The sequence below is a fragment of the Rosa rugosa genome, chromosome 6, assembly GCF_958449725.1.
Source record: "Rosa rugosa chromosome 6, drRosRugo1.1, whole genome shotgun sequence".
NCBI classification, from domain to species: domain Eukaryota; kingdom Viridiplantae; phylum Streptophyta; class Magnoliopsida; order Rosales; family Rosaceae; genus Rosa; species Rosa rugosa.
In genome coordinates, this window is record NC_084825.1 from 5332260 (window position 1) to 5345867 (window position 13608).

At 39.2% G+C, this 13608-nt stretch overlaps 1 long non-coding RNA gene across 1 annotated transcript; it reads left to right on the forward strand.

Annotated features, from left to right (window-relative positions):
* The first annotated feature begins 1966 nt into the window (after nucleotides 1-1966).
* On the forward strand, nucleotides 1967-2931 carry LOC133714227 (uncharacterized). Its single transcript, XR_009848501.1, has 4 exons — nucleotides 1967-2075; nucleotides 2189-2255; nucleotides 2352-2454; nucleotides 2586-2931. It is a non-coding gene; the product is annotated as an uncharacterized LOC133714227 (long non-coding RNA).
* The last annotated feature ends 10677 nt before the right edge of the window (nucleotides 2932-13608 follow it).

A 13608-nucleotide genomic window follows, 5' to 3' on the forward strand; every position in this document is an offset into this window, starting at 1 on the left:
TTTATTTGTTCAGATGATGATCCAAGTCAGAGAATTGAAAGGCGGAAGCTTTTGGGTTTTTATGGTAAGTTTCCTTGCTTTTCCGGGCGGCTCCGGCCATAAACCACTATGCCGCCGTCATCACAGCCATAAACCACTCCAGCTTTGCCGACCTGAAGCCCTCAGGTTCCAAGCCCTCACTACTTTTCCAACGCGGACGAGAGCCTTCTCCGAGTCATCGATGGATTCAGTGCACCGAGGAGACCGATGATCAAGAGGTGAGATTTTGTTTAGGTCTGTTTGGGTTCTCAGAGATCGTTCATAAATATGTAAAAGGATTAGATTTTGATGCTTGGGAATTGTCAGTATTGGTTAGAATTCATTTGGGTTTGTTCAGATTTTATGATTTGTGATTCTGGTTCTATTGATTAGTGTTTGGATTATTTGGTAAGAACTAGAAGATATTAGTTGGTATTATAAGAATTAATCTGTGTTTGATTTGGCTACTTTGATTGTATATGTTGGGAGTTGAGAGAAATTCAATAATGGGAGACCCTCTTTGTATTTATGCATGTAAGGATTTCAGACTGTGAAACCGACGAGAACTTATCAAGATGAAGAGATTGAGGTGGAAGTTCACATGCTTGATCTAAAATATGCACCCAGCTTCCGGTTATCGCCGCTCCCGCCGTCGAAATCCTTCTCGATTTGGACCCGAAACCCGCCGATATGTGGGCGGATCCGAGGAGGTATTGAAAAGTGTGGAGGAGGTGGTGGGGCAGAAGCGCCGGTGAGAGGAATGAGGGCTGTGATGGTGGTGGTGGCACTGGTGGGTGGTCGTTGACAATGGTTAACGGAAGAGAGAGAGAGAGAGAGAGAGAGAGAGAGAGAGAGAGAGAGAGAGAGAGAGCTGGAAGAAGAGGTAAAATCAAAAAATAAAAAAAGAAAGAAAAAAAAAAGAGGAAAAAATAAATATAAAAGAAAAAAAGTGAGGGTATAATAGACATTTCACCGTGTAAGAGATGCCACGTCAGCAGTTTAATTGAGATTTTGACGGTGAATTGACGGTAAGGACCAATTGGGTGAAATTAGAGAGTTTAGGGAGTTTTTAGGTGAAATTGAAATGTCAGGGATTGAAACATCGACTCCTTATAAGTATAGGGAGTAATCAGTTTTTAACTCTTCATTTATAGTCCATCTTCTTCTTTTATTTATTGATGTTCAATTAATATGCAAATCTGTTTCATATATATAGTATTTGTTAATATTGGAAATGGTTGATAACATGTAGTCTTATCGTTACAAAATTAGAAAACAAAGCGTGCTAATCCAAAGAAGACAATCAGAGATTCATTTGATGATGACAATGAAGACCTGGAAAACTTGCCGACGAATCTGCCATTACCAGTAAAGGACTTGTGTATGTGGGCCAAGACTGAATTGATGGATGGCGCCACAATCCACACAACATTTGGTGGGAAAATTTTTGGCCATTCTAGGAAAGTCGTCATCTTTAGAAGGGATATCTATAGCATGGCTAACATGCTGGAAGTATCTGGAGGAGTCATTGTTTTTTACATGAGGTACATATCAGTTTTCAATTGCCTTATTCTTATCTTCAGTAATTGACTATACTTTGCTTAATCTTCATAATCAGAAGCCTTTTTTTTTTAGCCCTTTAATATGGCAATATTATTTGTAGCTACCTTTATGGAGTCCTGAAGAAGTCTAAGATGCTTGATATGGTTGGTTTTATCGACCCTGCACACACCGGTATAATTGAGTGTGGAAATCTCCCTGAACGGGCACAGTCTATGTCAAATCGGTACATGTTAGGGAAACCGGGGCAGATATTTTTGGTTCCATATAACTCAGGGTATGTAATAAGTATTACTACAATGTTAGGCATGTTATATTGCTTGTTGATAGCTTCTATGTATAGATTTAATGGACTTAATCAAAAAAAAAATTTACATCTTTTTCTATAGTGCTCATTGGATGTTGTCGGTGGTGAACCCGGATGAAGAAGTCGTGCATTTGATGGATCCGCTAAAAAAGCGACTTTGTGCTGGTGAATGGAAAAGTATTGTCGACAAGTAAGTCTGCTTCCCAATTTTTTTTTTTTACCATATTGATCAGTTGATGTTGTTTCTTCATGTACTGAACTTGCTGCTTACTAATTATAATTTTTGTGATCATCATTTTTAAGCTCCATTATAGGGCAGGAGAGCCTGAAATGGCTATGAACTATTCATCGAATCAATGATTTACCAGAGGTATAATCTTTCTCCGAGTTCATTGATTTAGTCCCAGTTTAATTGTTATTTTGTTTTCTTGGTGTGATATTGATTGTGTCTCTATATTTTATTCAGTCACAACACCCACAGCGTAGGACATGCTTTCTGAGCCTTGGGCTTCCTCTTGGGTTTGGAAAGTGTGAATCTTGTGGTACTTCCGAACTTGGAAAGTGCGAAGGTGCATAACTATCTTCTTACCCTTTTTATCTTTCATTAATCTATAGAATGCTGCAAAACTAGGTAATAATAAATAAACATATTATAAGTCAACCTCTTCTGATGACAATGTTTGTTTTACGCCATTTTCAGGACATTTTGGACATATATTGGCTTACCATTACCAATATATCATCCTAACCATGTTAGTGAGCTGAAGCGGTTGTTGAGTTTTTTGTGCCTGAAATGAGATACTTTTGGGGTTGGCCTGGAATTTCGTTTTGCCTAAGAATCGCTTTGGCTCCTTGTGCACTCGACACCTATTAGTACTTTTTGAACCGTAACTCTGATTTCTGACCATCAATTTTATTTCTTTGTAAAGTTCTATAACGGAATTGACTACCTAGAGACCAAAATTAGTTGAACAGCTCTAATTTCTTTGTCAAAATTGAGCAAAGATAGAGAATTGAGATGGTGTTATTTTATATATGATAAAGACGATCAAGCTGAATAGCTCTGCTTTTCTGTGTCGAAGTATTCCTTGTTTGATAGAATTTAGAGATATTTTAATCGAGGTCCAATTTGCTACATCAGTTTTGATTGTAGGTTGGTTACTTTTTTTATTTTTAATTACGGTCTAATCACTTTGTTTTGTTCATTTTACCCTTGAAGATAAATAAAGGAAACAAATCAAAATCTCATAATTTAGAGTTTTTGTTTTCAGTTTAAATCTTTAAATTTGAATTTCAAATTCCTCAAATCTACTCCAGGAAAACAAATATATCAAACATCATGCATTTAAAACTATTTAAACATATAATTTATACCTATATGAAAGGTCATCAAGTCTCAAACAATACAATGTAGAGAAATTTTAAATACACACCCCTAGCTACTTAATACACATCTATATTATTGTATATTACAAATAAGATTTTATAGGTAAGTTAAATGACCAAAACATACATTTATGTATTAAAAGAAAAGGTAAATATCACAAATGGTCACTGAACTATGACATGTTCGACACTTTGGTCACTCAACTTCTAAATATATCACTTTAGTCACCCAACCTATATACCTTTTATCACTTTTGTCATTGCCTTAAATTTAGATGTTAAGTCGAGGGTACTTTCGTCTAATTACCATTTTTTATTTAATAAAATAAAATACAATAAAATTTTGCACAAATCCTTACCATCTTCTTTGCAGTTTTTTCGGAAAATTTTCCTTTAGCTTTTACCTCATTCCTCTTCTCTCCATTTGAACAGAATCTTGATCTGCTTCTCAATGAATTAAGAGGGTTAGTACATTTCTTGTTCATTGCCTTAATCTGGGCATGAACTTTGATCAAATTCCATCATCTTCGTCTATATTTCTTAATTTCTTCTTCTTTTCATTTTTTTTCCTTCTTTCTGCACTCATCCTCTCTCTCATGCCATAGCTATCATGGCTGATATGATTGATTTTCACCCCCTCTCTCCACAAGCTCTCCAGACCTCTTCTTATCTCTCCCAACAAAAAGATAAAGTAGATGAGTAATTATAACTAACCACAATTCACAATAACCCAGATCACCATCTCGGCCATAGTTACAGGGACTAAGACGGTAAGACCTCTTCACCTTGCCTTCCATACTCTCTCTGAATTTTCGGCGCAGATAGCGAAGCTACCAAATCAACAACTTGATTTTGGTTGAGTTTTTGGGTCATTTGGATCTGGAATTTGATTCATTGATCATTGCTGGGGGTTTATGAAAACTGGATCCCACGTCTCCATGGCAGATCAAAGAGACGGGGAGAGAGAAACAATTAGGCCCCGTTTGGTTCGCAGGAATGTCAAAATTGGAAAATGATTTATTTTCCTTTCCAGATGGATATGGAATGGAATATGTTTTGGTATTTCCATGTGAGTGTTTGGAATATTACTAGAAATTAAATTTTGGAATTAATTTTTCATTTCTATTGTAGTGTTTGGTAAGTCATAAGAATGGAATATGAAATTATAATTTTCAATAACGCCCTTTTACTAATTAAAGTACATCAATTTATAAGGAATATTGGTGGGGAATATAAATTTTTAGAGGGATAATTAATGTAATTTTGCCTTTGACAGTGAGAAATGGAAATAGAATACCACCCCTAACTAGGTAATTCTATTCAGGCTTTATGAGGGAGTCAATTTCCAGTCAAATCTTATTTTTTATTTCCTTTCCAATCTTTAATTACAACCAAACGGAACATCTGAATGGAAAATGAAATTAATTCCCATTTCATACCATGATTTCCTGCCATCCAAACGGGGCCTTAAGGAAAAGAAGAAGGGCGAAAAAAAAAAAGAGAGTAACTTTTTAATAATTTGACCAAAATATCCTTGACAGAATATCTTATTTACAAGATTTTAACAGATAAAATAAATAGAAATAAACTAAGTGACTAAAGTGATAGATGAAATATAAGTTGAGTAACTAAAGTGATATATTTAGAAGTTGAGTGACTAAAGTGTCGAACATGTCATAGTTTAGTAACCATTTGTGATATTTCCCCTAAAAGAAATAAAAAATAGTCTAATTTTTCTTATATTATTGTATAATTATTTATAAATAGTTAGATAAACACAATAAATTTTGATACATGGCCTTCCCATTTAATACAAGAATAAAGTTAGAAATCATCTAATTAATTTTTTTCTTAAATAAATTGTAATTAAATGGGGTGAGAAATTATTTAATTTAGAATTTTGGAATCAATGGCATTAATTTTTTTTTTTTTAAAACATATCGCTTTACTCCTATGTTTTAGTTAGTTTCCTTTTTTTGTTCTAAAAGTTATGATTAGTCAATTTATCATCTAATATAAAACATCACGAGGATTTAGGGGAGAGAATGAAGGGAGAGAAAAAGTGAGTTTCATTCCTGTCTGGCGGCGTGCTATCCTGCCGTCGTCGGACGGGCCTTGTCGGCCCTATGTGGGTCTGGAGAGAGCCAGATCTCTCGATTTACATCGTTTTCAGTTTCGAGGGGTCTCTGGTGGTGGTTTGCAGGGTGAGGCAGGGGGAAATTATGACGACTATTGGTTTTGGTATTTTCATCAGTGGTCTCGTCGGCGGAGAGGCTTGGCGGCACGACTCCGGAGGCTGCTGGGTGGTGGAGTGCCCGTGGCAGCGCGGCGTCTCTCTAATCTTTTTGTACTGATTTCGGTCGGATCTTTTGGATTTGATCTGGGGACGAAGCTAATTGGTGAAGGTAGCGTGGATCCATGGCTCAAGGGTGATTCCGGCATGGTGGCGGTGGTGGTTCGGCGTTTCAAGCGAGGCTGCGCTGGTGGTGTTCTGCCGACAGTAGTCCATGGTGAATGGTGACTGGCTTGGATGGCTGCGTGCGATTCCCTTGCTGTCTGTATTGAGGCTTGGGCTCTTTTGGGCCCAGCCTGGGCTGGTTTGGCTTTATGTTTTACTTTTATTTTTCATTATGTTAGTTGGTTAGTGTTGTCGCATCTTTGGCGCATAATAAGTCTCTGCATCTATTGTGTAGGGTTAGTCGGGCTTTGTGCCTGTGTGTGCACTCAAAGTGCCTTGTCTGCTCTTGGTAGGCGGCGAGTTCCTTGCTTGGTCAAATGGTCGCTTCCTCCTAGTGGCAGGGTGAAACTTGGTGTCACTGGATGTTTTTTTCCAATGGCAACATGATGGGAAAGCTGTGAGAATTAATGGATATTATGCTATGCTGTATTCGAGTTGTAGATCGAGTTATCTTTCCGTTGTGTCACCGCTGGGAAGCAAATAGAACCGTCTGGAGCGCGTTTTTTGCTAGTTGGTGCGTATTTGAATACAATTGTTTAGTAGAGATTTCTGATATTATTTCAGGATGTACTCTAGGGGCCTATTGTAATAAGGGGTTTAGGCTCAATGTCTCCTCCCCCCTTGTATTCGACGGTTTTATTAATTAAGGCTTGAGGACAGCCGCACCAGCCCTTTATTAAAAAAAAAAAAAAACATCACGAGTGGTGCTACAGATAACGTATTACAAAATCTTAATACCAAATGAGGTGGCATATGCTATGTCATTAGCTTTTGTTTAGAAAATTGGTGAGTTAGATTTTCATATTTTGATAATTATATTATTTAGATAACCAACAGATTGACTATTTACCAACAAGGATACATGCATGAATATGATTAATTGGAAATATAGAAAAAGGGATGTGAATCATCTGATATTAAAGTGCAGCTAGCTAGTGCTATAATCAAAACCCAATCAATAAAAAAATCACAATGGACAAAATAATATAGAAAAAAAAAAGATGATCATGTTCAAGTAAAAGAATGTGTCTGGCTCAAACTCTAGGTTACTTGACCTAGTTGTAATAGAGTTTTGAATTAGAGATATTCTCGGAGATATTCATAGATATCAGATTAATTGTACGATTATCTTTTCTTGTGCAGCTCTAATTCTATGTCTTGTAATCCTCTATATAAAGAAGCCCCTATTATCAATCAAAGTACGACTCAATTCTCTCCCAATTTCAGTTTTCCATAAACACGTTATCAACACAACACCCTAACCCTAAAACGTAATAGCCAAAACCCTAAATCCGAATACAAAACCTTGAAACCCTTTCGGCCCTCGCCGCACACCTTGAAGTCCTCCACACCAGGAGTCCAGAACTGGGGCACCACCCCCAGAACCTGCCGGGAAAATACCGAACTGGCCACAAGAAGAAGTTATAGGTTCCCTGCCCGGTTCGAGTTCTTCCAGTCCACATCCTGCAGCCATATTCATTCAACGTTAGCCTGCTTACCCCAGATTTCGGGAACAGGAAAAATACATCTTGGAACCAGCCTAAAAGACACTGAACCGGCCAGAAGAACAACTAAAACACCGAATTGGCCTGATTTAACTACAAGGGGACATAATAAAGGAAGCAGCTTGGCTTTTGATGAGCATGAGGACATGGCAGCAACTAACAATTATGGAGGGCTGTGTAGAACTCAATTTGGTGTTGAGGAAGATAATTGTAGCATGCCGATATCAGCAATGTTCCCACATAATTCAAGATTGTGCGCAAGACTTATCATGTCAAATGATCGTATTGCGACTTGGTGGGCTAAGAGAGTAAATATGCATATCCCAGTCTCAAATATATATATCCATCAGTGTTGAGAGTTAATAGGTACTGTGCTGCCATCGTTGGATAAATGTCTGTAGACAAATGCATGTCCTCTGTATTATAGTATGGCATGGTCAATATGCAGGTGAATCCGTGAATGTCTGGAGACAATGGCATTGATCAAATAACTCTTTCCATGTCTCAAAGAGTGTTGTAATTAGTAGTTTTGACAAAACTGCATCTTTCAAATGAGGAGATAAAGAGAACATAATGTATTGGCTAGTAGAATTGTTTTGTATGATAGTAAGGCACATGTGATCATGCAGAATCTCATTAGACAGAGCTAGAGCATTAGATGCTTGCTAGTGATGTGTCGGCAAGTGATGCTGGCTGCCGTATGATCCGAGCAAATAAATATATACTTGCAGATTGGTGTAAATCATTAATGCTTTTATATATATATGGAGGGCTTCCACTAAGGGATCCCTTTTTTTGGTCTTTTATAGGGATAGGCATTTGTTCGCTCAAAAATTGCCTCGGTCGTGTGTCAGTAGGCCGAGGGCTTCTTTGGCTTACATGTGTCCTTCTGGAGTGGTGACGTGTGTGCGGGCGTGCCAACTCGCTGCCGGTTGCCCAAGCGAGGTTTTGTTATAGATTGTAGATCTTGCACCTATCTGACTTTTGATCAGTTGATTGTGGGCCGAGGAATGATCAATCTCGGCCGCGGGGTTCTCTCTGCCTTGAATGCAAGGACTTTAGCACGGATCGGCCTTAACTAGCCGCAGTCTTCGTGCTGTGTAACTCGGTGATTGAGGTGAAAGTGAAGTGATGATAATTCTTTTTGTGATTTTGTATAAAGTAAATGACGTAAAGTAACAACAAATAAATAGCATAAACAAAAGTGCAGGTAAAGAAAGTGTAGGAACGTAAATGTGCAGCAAATAAAGTGCAGGAAGATAAACTGTTTGAATGTAAAGAGCAATAAAGTAAACTGCATGAAAGATAAATACCATTAAAGAAAACGATAAGATAAACACGTAAAGATTGATAAGTATTGCAGAAATATTGAAATATATTGAGATAAAATTTGAGTAATCGCGTAGAGCATTTGGTCGAGGACCTCTAACAATGAAACCTATGGTCCTTTTTATAGTGAAACTAAACTACTGAATGAAGGAAAAGAAACAATCTCAACCTTTGACAGCTAAGACCGCATTGATTACAAATAGAACAATATTCATGTTTGTGATATCATTATCAATGATTGATTCTTTTATGAGCAATCAATCAGGTCTTGTAACTGATGATTGGCAATAACATGCATCTCCTAATGCTCATTCAAGTTAATTGCCCCAAACTTCGGTAACGTTCCTCCTGACAATCAACCTCTTTGATGTGCCGCGGCTAATTAGCCGCAGTCATTCATTACGACTTGTGGGTCTGCGGTCATTCATTACACCTTGTGATTCATTTGGTCTCTCCCGATCTAATAACGACTCTCTGCACACGTTATCTTCGATCATAAATTTAACAACAAACATTTAATGTGCCGCAGCTAATTAAGAATCAACTTTGTAAATCTTTAATGTGCCGCGGCTAATTAACCGCGGATATTCATTACCCTTTGTGGGTCGGACCCACCTATCTACCACGTGAGCCTTGCCAAATATTGGTTCAAATAGCATTAGACCAAACTTTCGATCATATTTTCACATCTTAAATGTTCAGTTTTTAGGTCCTAATGTATATATCACTTTTGCAAATTTTTAGCCAAATTGGTGATCGTTAAGGCATCTAAAACAGCCCGTACACACACACACACACACACACACACACAGGCGGGTTCTAGAGAGGATGTCCCCACTTTAGCAAAAGTGCAGACAGCACTGCAGCAGCAGCTTTCAAGCTACGTCGAGGCGGCGGGGCTTGCTGGATGGAGGCCAGGGGTCGGACGGACCAGTCTGCAGTCGGGCGGAGTCGCTGGCGACCAGGTTGCAGTGCTGCCCAAAAAGTTTCAGTTGCAGGTGAGGTCGCTGCCTAGAACCTGCAACTTCGATCTCCTCCGACCTCGATCGCTGCCCAGAAGAGGTCTGAGATACCTCTGGCCTCCGTTCGCAAGCCCCGCCGCCCCGTCGCCGCCTGAAAGCTGTTACAGTAGCTCCGTCCGCGACGTCCTCTTTAGAACGCCCTGCTATATATATATATATATATATATATATATATATATATATGCAGGGGCAGATGCACATAGAGCCCAGCTTAGGCACTTGCTTAGACTGGATTTTTGAGTTTACATAGATTTGGTATAGACAAGCTATGTGAAAATGGCTGAAATTGGGCAGGAATATGGTAAAATAGGCAAGCTTGGTACTGAATATACCCTTAATAGATTTGGCATAGGCAAGCTATATATGTGAAAATGGCAGAGATAAGGCAAAAATGGCAGAAATATGGCAGAAACGGGCAAAATAGGCAAGCTTCATAGGATATATTGACCCACTGAATATATCCTTACTATTTACTTTGAGTCTTGCCTTACCTGAGAAACATTTCTGGATCCGCCCCTGATCCTGTCGATGTAATATTGGACAAGAGGCCATAAAATCATGTCAAGGTTGTTTGAACCCAAAATAATATTTTTTCCCGATAAGGGGGACTCGAAGAAAACCTGGCCAATATCCGTGGCCCACGCATATATTTTTGACAAGTTCAAAATATATTGTTTAGAGGTTAAATAAAACCTACTTGGAGGCCAAGCAATCTCAAGGCAAATCTGGATATTCCCGAATTTACTTGTGATTATCAAATATTTGATAATTAAAGAGTTGATTTGCTTGCAAAGATTGTGCAAGAGATGGTTTACTTGTGATTATCAAAACCATGATCAACTTAATTGTCAATTAAGTTGCTATTTGCCTACTGGGCTTCATCATAATCAAAAGCATGGCCCACCTTACTATCATCAATTTTGCCTTGGCCATGCTACTGGACGTCATGGTGAAGGTGGCCACAATCATGGCCAACTTAATTATCAATTAAGTTGTGGTCATGAAAAGCCAGTCTGTGGCTTTATTAATCAATTCTACTTCAATTTGTTCATCAGTGCTTCAAGGCCAAGCGGTGGCTTTGATATATGTGGAGGATACATCTGCAACCCACCTTGCAAGAATGGCCAAAATAATTATTCTAGTGGCCATGCAGTTTGTCCTTCGCGACTGTAAGTTTGAGTATCATCAATACAAGTTAACTCTTGTTTACAATTATCTAGCATCAAATTTATGGCAAGAGAAATTTGTTTATAATACTATACAGTCCATAGAGGCGTCTCAATATGATGCCTGGAAAGAAAATAGAGGCAAACAAATATGTGCTATGCCTATTTTTGAAGAGGAGATCAATTCACCACTTTTTGGTGATTCTAAATATGATCTCAACATGGAGCCAATCTATGATGAATATGATGATAATTATAATTTGATCATTGGTTCCAAAAATCATATGCAGGAGTTCAAGTTATTTGAGACTCTTGATCATGAGAATTTTTACCAACAAGTGGTCAAATACAAAAGCCAATTCGTGGCTTATTCTGAAGACACCATGTTCTATGATATGGTAGTTGGCGACAAAAACGATCTTGGGACACCATCATCTCCAAAATTCCAATTGAAGATCATGCTTCGCCAACCAACAAAGATACTTGGGGGGCAATATTACTCTTTATACGAGCCAAATTTCTTCCAAGTTTTTTACGCGAAGTATCTTTGTTGCTTTCCTGCAAGCTCTCACAAGAGAGGTTTTCATGCTATAAATTTTGATGCATCGGAGCTTGGAGTGAAGCATAGGTGGCCTCCCCCGTGGCCTTCTAGAGGTTAGCCAAACGCACTGCTGCTAGCTTCTTTCTTTGCTTTTAATTTTCTGTCAATTTTCAGTTTGCATCTTTCTTTTAGTTAGTTAAAAAAAAAAAATAGAAAAAGGAAAAATACAAAAAGAGTTTCAAGTTCCAACGCCGCGAGGGACACAAATAGCCACGAGGCCATACACCCGTGAAACACCTAAAGGCCGCGAAGGAGATGGCCTCGAAAGGGATGGTCGCGAAGGAGGCCAAATATTAAATGAACGCTCGCGAGGAACACTTCGTGAAGGCTATTCTCGCGAACAATGATCACGTGAAGCGGCACTCACTAAGTGCAATTGGCGTCAACGGGATACGATCCAGCGAAGCGCTGCGCCAGAACTTCTTCCAACAAGATGTGCATACTCTGAAGCGAAGGCGATCTAAGGGCCAGCGAATGGACCTTAATAGAAGATCTTATACCAATCCCAGTGGCAGACGTCGAGGCAGCTAAATTAAATTGCAGGAGATGACGCATCCTATCCTGGTTAGTCTTCCACTGCTGTGCGAAGATCAAGTTCAATTTCAGGGCAATAGTCGTTGGTTGTCTTCTGCGATGATAAATTGATCTTCTATGGGCTGTTCTATTGATTTTTCATCACAAGTCTGAAATATGCATACAAGGTGTTTGATGGAATGCCTGAGAGAAACATGTTATGAAGATGACATGCTTTGCAGCCTTTGGGGGCAGAACTGTTGCCTCGAGATTACAGAGGGGAATATCAATCCCCAACAGAACTCAATAGTATTCTCGTGATGGTGAACTTTCGCACAAAGTTTGAAGATTTCATAGAAGGGTAGTAGCAGAGTGTTCCTTGGCTATTGCTTCGCAAATGCACCCTGGGATGTTGCCACAGGTCAGCGGATTGATAAGCTGGACGCCAGCAAGTGGCTTTAGTGGAAGTAGGCCAATTGCAATGGCAGCATACATTGATTCGCACAGAAGGGAATACGTGGGGTGCTACATAGCTGATAGCTCTATTGTGTTTTGGAAGTTTCAAAGGTTCAGAGCCAACTTGTGGCTTTTGCCTACATATATATAAGTATATTTGAGCCACATAATTATTCATGATTCTCTCAGAGGCAACGAAGGCATTATGCTTCCCATCGTTTTTGATCAGTTTATCTTGATCAATTCAAAGAGCATTTCTTGGTGCCTGGGCACATATACAAGTGGCATTCGATGCCTAGGAGTATGGTATCAACACTGTGAAATAGAAGAAATCCAAGAGATATTTTTTTTTCCAGTAATTGGTGGCGAAAATAGAGGGCTGCGCTTAGAGCCAGCGAAGTGGCTCAATTACAGGGTCTCGCGAAGAAACGTTCGCAAAAACTGGTGATTAATCGTTCACTGCTTACATATATATGAAGAAGGAGAGCACGTGGTTCTCAGCATGCAGCGGCTGCAGATTGTTCGTGAAGCTATTTGACATAATTATCAACACCACCCCACTTGAATAACATGAAAGCACGTGATGACATTGAAGAGCCAGCTTCTAAGGGCCGTGAAGGCTGTTCGTTCGCGATCAATAGCTCCAGCTTCTTTTTAGTCCTTCACATGAGTGGGAGCATGCTAAGGGCTGGGGGCCTTACACCTTTTTCAAAAAGTTGTGATTAGGGGTGGGCTCTTGAAACCGAAAACTGAAAAATACCGAGTCGAAAAAAAAAACCGAACCGAACAAGGAAAAATCGAACTGAACCGATTCTGATCGGTTCGGTTTTCGGTTTCAGTACTCCAAGAACTAAACCGAATCGAGAATCGAATTAAAGGAAATGATGTCATTTTATGCTAGCATCTCCAACCCTAATTTATCTTCGCCAGTTCGATGCCCCGACATTTCCCTTCCCTCTAATCCTTTCCTGAGTTTCTGTCTCTTGAGCCCTAAGCAGTTCGACACTTCGACGCTTCGTGAAGACGTGAATCATCATCAAAATCATCACATCGGTGGCTCGCTGGAGGTCCGCCCATCAACAGCTAGCCCAAATATTATCCGATCCAGGTAATTTCACTCATCGAACTCAAACTCTCAGTCTTTACATCGACCTCATCAAGCTTTTGGAACATCTTCAGTCCCTAATTTGGTTTTCTCCTTCTTCCTCCTTCAACAAAACCTCTTAGTCTCCTCCAATCGAAGTCGTCAAGAGGCAAAGCTTTAAGGGTTTTTGAATTCCAGATCTG